The sequence below is a fragment of the Notamacropus eugenii genome, chromosome 2 (assembly GCF_028372415.1).
Source record: "Notamacropus eugenii isolate mMacEug1 chromosome 2, mMacEug1.pri_v2, whole genome shotgun sequence".
In the NCBI taxonomy this organism is placed as follows: Eukaryota; Metazoa; Chordata; class Mammalia; order Diprotodontia; family Macropodidae; genus Notamacropus; species Notamacropus eugenii.
The window spans coordinates 478,362,349-478,374,944 of record NC_092873.1 but is presented as its reverse complement, the minus strand read 5'-3'; the positions used below and the strand labels follow the sequence as shown (position 1 = coordinate 478,374,944).

Genomic DNA, 12,596 nt, shown 5'->3' with positions numbered 1-12,596 from the left:
CAGGGCTACCCAGCTAGTTAGAGGCACAGCTGGGACCAGATACCAACTCTCCTTTTCCCAGGCTCAGTGAGCTTTCTCCTTAGCCCTTATTGCCTGCTTCACACACAAATAGAGAAATGGAGGGAGAGAAACATTTCCTCAGGCCACACAAGGAGTCAGGAAGGGAGCCAGCACATGATCCCAGAATCCTTAGCTCTCAGCAAGTACTCAAAACAGTTGCCAAGGCTCCCTACCCAGCAGTCACTTCCAAGTTGTTCCCACAAAGAAATGAACGGTATGAACATGGGCTCGGTTACTCTCCAAGAAGAGGGCCCTAGAGATGAAGGGCCCCCATACACAAAGCTAGAAGATCCCTAACTACCTACTCCCAGAGTCTACTAGTTCAACAAAGGGTATTTGTAAGTCGTTCCCCTTGCCCCCTCCCCAATTCCTAAGGTAGAAATAAACATAACATTTACAAACAATAATCATTTCAGCAAAACCCTCTACATCTACAGGAGATGCCTACTTGGCACTATATTTTTCATGAAGACAGAGTAAAAGGAAATAAATGGAGAACAAGACAATCACAGCAAGGGAACCAGTACTCTACTCTTTCCAGCTGCTTCTTTTTCCTTTCTCTTAAAAAAAATTTCCTTAAGTTTTCCTTTTATGGGAGAGGGACAGCAGAGAGAAAATGTAGAGATCTTTTGGTTGTTTGGGTTTTTTCTGAAGCTAACGGGGGCTATAACTTTTGAAATCTTTGTTTAGGGGGACAGAGAATTTCTTTTTTTTTTTTTAACAAATTAATTTATTTTTAGTTTTCAACATTCACTTCTCCACACCCCTCCCTCAAGACAAACTTAGAATTTCTAGGGAAGTAGAGTCAAAATCTAAGTATCTTAGTATGAAACAGCCCTTTGGCCATTCATCCAAGTGATATTTCACCTTCAGTCTGACAAATTTAAGGGGCCGGGGGTAATTAACAATGAATATATTCTGCTGATTTTAGTAATTCAGCTAAATCTCATTTTAATCCACTAAATGGGAACACTTGACAGACCTCAAGCTATCTTTTCCAGTTAATTTAAATCAGACTTGGAAATAACCTTTTTCTTTGCTACTTCCTGAGAGCAAGGAATAACTTTCAGCCCTGAAGTACTTAAAGAAGTCTATCTTTATTTCACCATATGGGAGAAGGAAAGAGCTGTTTAAAAAATGTAGGCTAATTAATACTTCCTATTAGCGAGACTCAGATCAGAGTCATGGAGGTTGACTTATAGGAAGAACCTCTAGTAAATTACCTTTCCCTCCTGAATTGCCTGGGTAATTTTAAAAGGAGATGAAGATAAGGAGATCACATCTTCCACAAAGTGCTCTTAGATGCAGTAGCAGAGTACTCAGAGCCTTGGAGAGGTGGACCACTGAAAGGACTGTAACAAAAAAAAGAAAACAAAAACTGACCTGGGGGCTTGGCGTTCTGCTGGAGCCACAATTGCTAAATGTTCAGTCTAACTATTTCCATCTAGAACACTGGCAAATTTCCAGAGAGATTGGTTCACTGTTTTGTTGTCTAGCCTTTAAGAAAATGTTAATATTGAAGATTGGAGGCCATCTCCAGCCATCCTGATTTATATCGGCCACTGCACCAAGATGGCTCTCGAGGAGAAAGTGAGGCTGGTGACCTTGCACAGACCTGCCTCACTTAAATCCAATTCACTTGCAAGTTATGGCATCATCTTCCTGATGTTATGGTCCTCCTCAAGAATGAAGGGTCAATAACAATGGTGTAGATTAAACTTAAAAGTGTGTCGTGTGTACATTTGCTTTTCTTTTTTCCCTAGAGAACAGGAGCAGCTTGTTAAACGTTTCTCAGCATTCCACAAGTTCTAGGCCTAACTGTGCTGCTAGTGTACAACTGAGAGTTAAGAAATTTAACAGCTTCCTCAGCTGTCCAATGGGGATCAAACTATATCTGCCCTCTTTTTTTTTTTTTGAGGAATAAATGAGATAAATGATGCAAAAATACTAATAAAGATACTCTTCTTATTTGTTGTATTTCCTTGTATCAATTTCTTCTCTTTCTTCCTTTCCACTCTGGGTTTCCATTACTTCCAGCCCTGAAGGAAAGTCATCAGTGGAGCCCAGCTAAATTATTATTAACTCATATTGACCATATGGATGATGACCTTGGAAAACAAAGGATCATCGAGATGAAAGGAACTTTAGAAACATCTAAATCATCCCACCACCCAGCTACCCAATGCAGGAATCCCTTATGTAGCATCTCTGAAAATTTTATCATGAAGCTTCTGCTGTAACACTACCACTAACAGGATGCTCATTCCATTTTTTGGATAGCTCAAATTGATAGAAAAGTCTTCCTTTAAGTTCAGTCGGTCAGTCAATCAATAGCTATTAAGCACCTACTATGTGCCAAGCGCCGTGCTACTACTGGGGATACGGAAAGATGCGAAAGACAGTGCCTGCTCTCAAGGAGCTCAAGATCCAATGAGAAAACAGCAAGCAAACAAATACGTACAAACAAACTCGATAAAGGTTAAATTTGCAATGATTAACAGAGGGAAGGCACTGAAATTAAGAGGGGTTGAAAGTTTCTTGCAGAAGGTAGAATTTTAGTGGGGACTTAAAGGAAGCCTGAGTTAAACCAAAATCTGCTCTTCTGAAATGTCTACTCACTGGTCTTGAGTCTGTCCTCTGGAGACACACAGGAGAAGATTAATCTCTTTACTTCACCACACTAGCCCTTCAGATATGTAAAGAGGACTGTGTGACTGTATTGCTTCCCTCCTCAAGTCTTCTCTTCTCATTCCCAGTTCCTCTTATGACAACCTTCCAAGCAGAAGCAAACGTGATTTCCTCCATAAAGCCTTTATTGATCATCATCTCCAATCATAAGTAATATTTCCTTCTGTTGAATGAATAAAGTACTTTGTATCTACTGCCTAGTTATTTGAGCACATCTCTTATCTCCCCTACAAGATTGTTAACTTTTTGAGAACAGCAAACATATTATTAATCTCTGTAGCTCCTATGATGCCCTGTATGTAGCAGGCACTCAGCAAATATTTGTAGAATGCATGTATGTGACATTGTTTCTAGACCTTTCAGCATTCTGACTACCCTTCTTTCAACACATTTCAATTTGCCAACATCTCCCTTAAAATATGATGCCCCAAATGGCACACAGCACTCTAGATGTGCCCTTATGGTCACAGAATGCAATGGGATATTACAATTCCTCTTTCTAGAGGCTGTGCTTCTATTATTTTGTTCAACTTATCTCACAATTCCAGCTGGTTGCAACTTTTCTGGTTCTTGGAGCTGGAAGAAATCTTTAGAGCTATCAAGTCCTTCCCCTTTTACAGATAAGGAAACTGAGACCCAGAGATGTAAAGTGACAGGTTGTAGCGACAAGAGTTGGGATTTAAACCCAGGTCTTCTGATTCCCAATCCAGGGCTTTTTCCTTAGAACCACACTGCCTCTGTCATCGAGCATATAAGTGATTCCTCCTAACTTTATTACAACTTCCTTTCTGAAGTCTTTATTCAAGAAGAAGACAAGGCCAAGGTTGGAGGTTTAAAGCAATTGCTAGAGATCTTTTTTCTCAGTTGACAATAATACATTAATCAACGCATTTTGAATCATTCAAACAATGTATCTACCTAAATACACAAAAGCCTAGTGATGAATCTTGGTCAAGTTAGGCTAAGTGGCTGCTAAGTTTCCTTCAAACTCCAAGATTCTGTGAATCTACTCCATGTCTCTCAAATCTTGTCCCCAAAGATATAATCAGAGACTTTCTCAAACGCCTTGGCTAAAATTCAGAGACAGCACATCTACAGGATTTCTCTAATGTAACAGACTCGTAATCTTACTCTGAAACAGGGGTTCTTCACTTTTTTTTAATGTATTCTAGACCTCTTTGGCAAGCAGACTGGTAAAGCCCATGATCCCTCCTAAGAATTATGTTTTTAAATGAATAAAATATATAGAATTACAAATGTAATTGATTACAATGTAATTGGCTTACACTGAAATACAGTTACACTGAAATACAGTTATCAAAACATTTTTTAAAAACTAAGTTCATAGATGCCAAGTTAAGAATCCTACCTCTACAAGGCTATAAAGTATACAAAGAGAGGGGAAAAAAAAAAATACAGGACCATAAAACATTCTGAAATTGGTCTTCCCTCTACCACAGGAGGGATAATGAAATGGATGAAGCAGATGAATAGTGGAAAGTCTGATGAATCTGGAGTCAGAAGACCTAAGGTTGAATTCTAGCTCAGTCATTCACTACCTGAATGGCCTGGAGCAAATCACTTATAACCTCTTATAACCTTATAATCTCTCTGTAAATCAATTTCCTCACCTGTAAAATAAGGGGACAGGCCTAGACAGCCTCCAAGGTCCTTCCAACTCTACGGTTTTACGATCCTAATCCTGTAATCATGAGAAATATCAAGAAGGTTGGCCTCCAAAGATCCCTTCCAGTTCTCCATCTCTGATCCTACAGCCATCTCTACTGTTTGCCCAGAATGAATTGTTCCTCACCTTGTTCAAAGGAAGTAGTTAGTTCCAAGGCTGTTCTGCTGAAGAGTTATGATGTTTCCCCAATGTTCTGTGACTCTCCAAAGTATCATGTTCACTTAACCTCTCTCCCCCAGTTTCCTCACCTATGAAATGAGCATCGGGTTATTTGTTACCTACTTCACTGAGTTGTATAGAAAGTTCTTCACTATAAAAATGGTACTATTCTAGGAAAGCCCAAATTTTCTTAAGAAACAATTTCTTTTTCCCTACTTTGCCATAGAGAAAATGGACTTTGGGGACACTTGGCCATTGGACACAGTTGGACTCTGAGGACTAGATTGTCGGTGGAATGAGAAAAGGCTAACAATTCCTTTTCATACATCATCTCATTGAAGTCTTAAAAGGCTCCTTTTTATTTCTCCCCATGCTTTCCACAGTCAGAACCAAGGGGAGCAGTATCAGTTTCAGTTCTCCCAGAAAACCCCATACAACCAGCTTTGTATAATATTAAAGACAAAACCCACACGGGGAGATTCTTAGGCCTCTTGAGAAAAACGACGTGAGGTAAAGAGGCCTTGTATGGCAGGGCAGTCAGGTTTCCACCACTGTCTTCCTGGGAGGTTCTGGAGTCTTTGTGATTTCTGTTTCCTTCTTCCATAACCCCTCCAGGGTAAAGGGAGAAAAAAAAACCCTCCAGCTTTTTACAGCCCAGCACAGAGAGAAGACAGCTCAGTGACTGCCCTGCAGCCTTGCTCCCCTAGGCTGGGAATGCCAAATCCTGCAAGCAAAGCAGGTCAGGTCAGGTCAGGGCCCAGAGAAGGTTGAATTCTGTCTGCCTTTCCCAGCTGAAAGAACTGGTGGTGGTGATTCAATCGGCAGCCAGCTAAGGATGAACTGTTTTCAAGCCTGGTACTAGCAAACAATCTGCTACTGGGTAGGCTTTGCACCATGGGCAGCTTCCCACCAGGTACAGGAGGGGAGGTGGGCAGGGTGACTGAAAGCTGTAGTTCTGCCAATGACTGAGGACCACGAAGTGATGTCAACCCCTTTGCCTCATGACATCATGACTCTGACATGTGATGGCACCCAAGTCCCTTTCAGCTGGGCAAAGAGGTGATCCACAGAAGATACAAGGACTGGGTTAGAAGGGATGGCTCTATTATGCCACAATACACTTTAAAGCTGCATTATGAACTAATTACTTTTTCCTCAACACACTGCAATGATGTCCTTATACAGAAGGTACATAAAAGAAATATCCTAAGCCATGGCACAACCTTGCCTCAGGAGCTGGATTACAAAATAAAAAGGTAATTTCTTCCTCATTAACACCATTAATTCATCCCGTTGGTTCTATTTGTGTAACTCTCCTTCAGACAATTTTCAAGCTAAAACTTTCCACATCATTTCTCAAAATTTTCTCTTCCCTTTTACTTTTCATTTCTTACTACTCTGTCATCTCATCCCATTCTCCACTTACCTCCTCCCTCTTCCCCTTCCAGCAGAAACAAACAGTGGAAGAGTAAGACCCAAAGGACCAACAGAAAGGAGGATGAATCAAGTGAGACGCTGGAAAATTTTGCTGGCCAGTGTCCAGAGAAAAAAACATACCTAACTTGTGCCATATTCCCTCATCGCCCTCATGCCTCTAGCCTAATCCTCAAACACATTGGCAGTCTGAAAGTCTTTTGCATAGACAACAAAACCAATGATCCAGTCATCCAAGTCTCTGGAAAGGACTGAAGCTCAAGACCAAGGGATCCTGACTTCACAAGCAAAGACCAGTCTCTATGGCCATACTGACTGCCAACAGAGTGATGAATGGTACAAGCTCCTGGGATGTTTGCAGGTGAGTCTATCAGTGCACTATGGATTCCTAGAGATGGGATTCTTCCTTGCCCAGAGCAAGTCACCCCACAATAAACCAGGGCTGTCACATCCTCAAAATTCCCATCACCCCAGTCAAAAATCCAAACACACCAAATGAAATATAAGCTCAGTTCAGGTAATATGTTGACACACCATTATGATTTCCTTTCAAAACTCATTTGAAATCTTTTTTTTTCTTTTGGCAGAGAGAAATAAAATTGCTTTGAACATAGTAGGCATTGCAAGAGCTATTTGTTGAATGAATAAATGGGTTCTGAGTTAGGCAGATGAATGTGGTTCATTCCACTTGGAGCCATTCCTGATTCCTCCATCTCCCTCAACTCCACTCAACCAGCTGCCAAGAGCTGTTCATAAGATCTAATGTTTATACTATGGTTATCTGTATACATCTCACCTTCCACTAGATGTCTAAACTCCTTGAGGGAAGACTGTCATCTTTCATCGTGTTATTCACTGTGCCTAGCACAGTACATAACACATAGCAGGCACTTAATGCTGACTGAACTGGACTAAATTCCAGACTGGAGTTCAGAGTTTAGTTTAGTTTGAAATCTAAGGTAAGGATCTGAATAGAAATGACCTCTTACTCAGAAGAGCCCTCTTTCTTACTCATAGCTAGACTAGCAGTTGGAGAAGAAGCAAGAATGGAGACATTTCCTACTAAGCAATTTCTTCAATGAATGATAAGAGCCTTGGTGCAGCACTCCTGAAGCACTCAAGTTTCTTGAGTGGAACATCAATGAATTCATCCACTGTCTACCTAGCAAAAAACTACCTTATGAGTGACACCAATAATATTACCATATTAGCTACTAAGCAAAGAGCAGGGAACAGAATGCTGTACTGGTGAATATTATCTACCTTCCCTTACTCTGCATAGAGCAATTAAAAGACATGGGATCACTTTTTATTAGCTGTTGTTCAGTCATTTTTTAGTTGTGCCTGACTCTCCCTGACTCCACTTAGGGTTTTCTTGGCAAAGATACTAGGGTGGTTTTTCCTTTTCCTTCTCCAGTTCATTTTACAGATGAGGAAACTGAGGCGAATGGGTTAAGTGACTTGCTCAGGGTCACGCAGGTAGTAAGTATCTGAGGCAGAATTTGAACTCAGGTCTTCCTGACTCCAGGGCCAGCACTCTATCCACTAAGCCACCCTGGCAGGGTGCTCAGTTTCTTCATCTAACTCACATTCTAATACGAGACATAACACTTAGAGGAGGTTTCAGCTGTGCAGCAGATGGAAAAACTCTCTTGAGAAACAAATGGGAAAACATCTTTCATATCATTTCTCCTGATAAAACCATATCCATTTTTGATGCACAGCCATTTGAGAGTGACAAGAACTGTGGTGATGAGAACTTTCTTTTCCAGGTCTTCAGTAGCTGTGAGTCCCAGTCACAGCTACTGTGTACTAGTCCTTTCCCCTCCCCCATTAGATTGTAAACACATTGAGAACAGGACCTGTGTCTATGTTGCCATAGCTCCTAGCATGAGGCCTCTGACAGAATTCTTGCTAAATGTTTACTGAATTAAATTGATGTATAAAAAGTGGTTGGCAGCTAGATGGTGCAGTGAATAGAGCACTGGGTTTGGAATCAGGAAGACTCATCTTCAGGAACCTCTATCTGCCTCAGTTTCCTCAAATGTAAAATGGGGATAATAACAGCACTGGCATCCACACTTTAGTGGCAGCTAGGTGGCACGGTGGATAGAGCACCAGCCCTGGAGGCCTTAGACATTCACTAGCTGTGAGATTCTGGGCAAGTCGCTTAACCCCAATTGCTCCCCTCCTTCCCTGCAAAAAGAATTTAAGCTCCATGAAAGCAAGAACTGTCTCCACTTTTCCATTCGTGCCTTCAGTTCTTAGCACAGTGCACTGCATACAGTAAACACTCATAAATGTTTTTAGCACTGTGCTTTGCATATAGTAAACACTAAATATATGTTTTTTGCATTCATTCAAATATAAGAAAAAGGAAAATAAAATGAATATAAAGGAATGGGCTGCAGGCAATTGCTATAATAAATATGAGGTAGTAAAGAGTACTTTCATCCATGGAGGGCATGGAAGGTCTCCTATTAAGAGGAAGCATACATATAGAACTTTGAAGGAGGGAATTCAAGGAGATAGCAGCAGGGAATGAGTTCCTTTCATGTATAGTATCTAAAAAGGCACAGACAGAAAGTAGGTTAGGTTGGCTTGGACGCAGAATATGTGAGGGGGAATATGAAATCAGTTTGGAAAAGTTACTTAAAGCCAGGCTCCCAAGGCCCTTGAATACATGGGTAAGGAGCTGACATTTCATTCTGGTGGCAGTGGAAGTCACCAAAGGTTTCTGTGTTTATGAAGAACGTCATCACAATAGCACATTAGCAAGATTACTCAGACACTGAGACAAAGCACAGATTGGAGAAGGGCTAGACTCTTGGCAAGAAGAGTAGGTAGGAGGTTATTACAATAGTCTAGATGAGAAGAGATGAAAGTCTAAACTTGAGCAGTTGCAGTAGGAGTGGAAAGGAGAAAGCAGATGCAAAAGATATTGCAGAGATCAAAAAAGATGACTTGGCGACTGATGAGGCTGGAGAAGAGAGAGAGAGTTCTTTAAATCCTCGTCCAATCAGATCAGAAGTCTCAAGCCAGGTTTTTTATTCCCAAATGAAAACCCAGCACTTTGCTCTAGATTTAAATTGAAAACTGAAGATGTTTCCTTTGCTTACTGAGATCTACAGAGAATACAGAAAGAGAATGCCATCTCTAGGTCCGAGGGAACAGAAAGCTCTGGAAACCAATGGTGGACCACTGTCTGACATCCTTTTAGGGGTAAGATAATGCCAAAAAACTTCAGAAAAGTTCTCTCTCCAGGGAATATGATCTTAAAAATAAATGTGTTTCCCCCTCCTCTCTCTAAGACTGTGAACTCCTTGAAAGCAGGGACTATAGCTTGCCTTTCTTTGTAGTAGGCAACTAGGCGGTGCAGGGGACAGAACATTGGATCTGGAGACAGGACCACTTGAATTCAAATTCTGCCTAAGAAACTTACTAATTGTGTGACTCTGGGCAAGTCAGTTAAACCTGTTTGCCTCAGTTTCCTCAACTGTAAAGTGAGCTGGAGAAGGAAATGGTAAACTGCTCCAGTATCCTTGCCAAGAAAACCCCAAATGGGGTCAGGCCAAATCAGACAAGACTGAAACAACGGAACAACATGAACAACATTATATGCTATTGATTGACTGAAACCTCACTCACCAAGGCCATCAGTAATCAGATGATGGGAATTCTGAGAAAACAAATTCAACTAATTCATTTCCATTCTGTGGAACCAATAATCCACTCTTTAACTCATAACTCCTCCCCTCAAAAACTCAGATCTCATTCTAAAGCTAAATTTATGTCATTGAGGAGAATGAAAGTGGAAGTCTCTGAAAGTGACTAGGCAATGACTGGCCACAGTGTAGACAATACTAAATTTGGAGTCAGGAGGCCTGGGTTCCAGTCCCAACTCTGCTCTGTTGTTGTTCAGTTGCGTCCAACTCTACTTTTGCTCATGGGCTTTTCTTGGCAAAGATACTAGAGTGCTTTGCCATTTCCTTCTCTGGCATACCCCCATTTTACAGATGAGAAACTGAAAATGACCATTCAAGTCCACTAGATAAGCTATCAAATTAGAACAGAAGTAGATATAATGTGGGTTCCTGAAATGCCACAAAGAACTCATTAACAGTCGACCTCATCTATAAGATAGCCCCATCACAGGGATCCTAATATAATAGAGAAGCTTTAGCATGATCATTCCTAATGGCCAGAGAAAGGACAAGTGGCCTCCCTGTGATATTACCACAGTGATGATGGGCTGGGGAATTAAAAAAAAAATCAAAAGTTGAGGGAGATAGCCCTCAGATGACACCAAATTGAGCCAAGTTGGCAAATCTGTGCCTGTATGTGGAGGAAAAAGAAAAACAGCAGAGCTCTTGAAGTATGAGTGGAACACTGCATGAAAAGAGTTGGAAGTTATAGAAAGGGTCTCTGGAAGCCAAGGACTAGACCCCTGAACTTTTGAGTTATGAAAGTTGGATGAGCTTCTGGGAGCGATCTAACAGTACTTTTCAGAAATTTCCTTTTGGATGTGGTTCCATGTAAAGAAATTGTCTTCTATTATGTTTCAAAGCAAAATGGGATACAAATGAAAACTACTTCATCAGAGGAGGATCCTTGTGGTACAGTTAAAGAACAGGAGATTTGGACTCAGAAGACCTGAGTTTGAATCCTTCCTGTATATCACTAGGTAAGTTATTTTTATTTAGGCTGTATGTTTTTTTAATCTGTAAAACTAGAGTGTAGAGGGGGATTTGAACTAGATTGCCTCTAAACTTCCTTCCAGCTGTAAATACCACAACCCTATAAGCAGAATCTTTGGGTTTGGTTGGGCCATAGAATGGAGAAATGTATTACTCTTGGGCAGTATGGGAATGAGGTAGCACATTCATATCTATTAGAGAAAAGAAAAAAATGCCTCCAAAGACCTAATACACAGTAGCAATAATTTAGACCCTGCTGGTTACTTTCAGAAATGCTGGTCTAGACAGAAAATGACTTCTCTGAATGCCACAAAGCATACTCAGATTATCTAAACTTCTCTCATCTCCCGTATCACCTTGTCTTAAAGGTTAGAGTAGAAATGTGATGTGAAAGGATGGCAGGATACCAACTTACCCAGGAAGGTTACCGTCTCTCCTCTGAAGATCTTTCAGTCGAAGGATAACGCCGCTCTCTCCCTGAGAGTGATGTGACTGTAGCTCCTCCTGGCACCGCAGCTGACCACTGGAAGTCTCCTCCAGCTCTGAGTCTAGGAACCTCCAAAGGCTGCAGGTGTCATGTGTTTCCCTAGATGCCCAGCGACGATGCTGCTAAGCTTGTCCTCGATGTTCTGAGATCCATGGGCTCTGTGACTGCTTTATTCCACACCCCTCTCCTGGGGTGGGGGCACCGAGCCAAGCCGAGCAACACGGACTGGACTGTGGGGTGCACGGGGGCAGAAATCAATCCCCTTGAGGCCAGTTCAACAGCATCCATGACCACCTTTCCTAAGGGTGGGGGGAGGCTCCTAGAGGGGAGAGAGGGAGCGGAGGCTTAGAGACAGAAACGAGCAACCCTTTCAAGGCTGTCGCTAAACCCTTACTGCTTCCTGGGATAGTGAAATGGGGGCTTCTAGAAACATGGTGCCATAAATAGCACCCATTTCCCAAGGCCAAGATCGAGGAGGGAGAGAAGAGCTAGAGGACTGGCTTCTCCTTAACGTCCACAGGAAAAAGGGGCGCGGAGGTGGGTGGGTGGAGGGGAGATGGCTAGTGATAAAAGAATGGGTTAATGAAGGAAATACAAAGAGTGAGGAGCGGCTAATGGGGTGGGAGTGTACGGGAGAGATGAGGTAGAGGGTCTCCGCGGCTCTGGAGGAAGGAGGCTCAAGGGCTGGGTCCGCCGCCCACCCTGCTCCCCCAGCCTCTCCGCTAAGGCCGCGCCGCTACCGCCACCTCCCCTTCCTCCTCCTCCCCCTCCCTCCCCTCTGCACAATGAAGCTCAGACCCGCTCCGTCTCCCCCAAACTCCTCCCCTCCGGGCCTGGGACTCAGCAGTCCTCGCCCCCCCAGCCCTCCCGTTCTCCTGTCCGGCCCGATCCTGGGAGCTCACCGCCGGGGAGCCGCCGTCGCCACCGCTGCTCAGGGCTGGGCCATCCCACCTCCACCTCCACCTCCACCTCCCCTTTCTGCGGCCGCCGGCACCGCCACCGCCACGGCCGCAGCTGCCCGGCTCGCCCGCCGCCGCTGCAGGGGCGGGAGCTTTCGGCTTGCAGCCCCCCGATCCCCCACCCGCTCTTCCCGAGTCCGCCCCGCCGCTGCCGGCCGCTGCTGCAGACACGCGGAGAAGGGCCGAGGGAGCCCGGAGCGGCTCACAAACTTTGCTGGGCTGCACCGCCCCGCGCCGCGCCGCTCGGGGATGTGCTACAACGCGCCGCGCCGCGCCGCGCCGCTCCGAGCGGGCCAAGCTGCGCCGCGCTGCGCTGCGCTCTGCCCTGCTCTGCTCTGCCCTGCTCTGCCCTGCTCTGCTCTGCACCGCCCGCCCCTCCTCCGGGCCTCCCTCTCCACCTCCCGCCCGCCTAGCCTACGCGGCCC

General features: G+C 43.7%; 1 protein-coding gene across 4 annotated transcripts in view; it reads right to left on the bottom strand.

Annotated features, from left to right (window-relative positions):
• GPR161 (G protein-coupled receptor 161) overlaps positions 1 to 12,252 on the bottom strand; it is a 50,394-nt gene extending 38,142 nt beyond the window's left edge. The window contains exons 1-3 of one of the 4 annotated variants that reach the window (XM_072648718.1): positions 12,115 to 12,252; positions 11,141 to 11,531; positions 4,562 to 4,683 (exon numbers count right to left, since the gene is read on the bottom strand). The gene's annotated coding sequence lies outside the window, so the exon portion shown is untranslated. Of the gene's footprint in view, positions 1 to 1,283; positions 1,413 to 2,679; positions 4,051 to 4,561; positions 4,684 to 11,140; positions 11,532 to 12,114 lie in introns of those variants that run through there. The other 3 variants (XM_072648719.1, XM_072648717.1, XM_072648720.1) reach the window with 3 other exon arrangements.
• Positions 12,253 to 12,596: the final 344 nt, after the last annotated feature.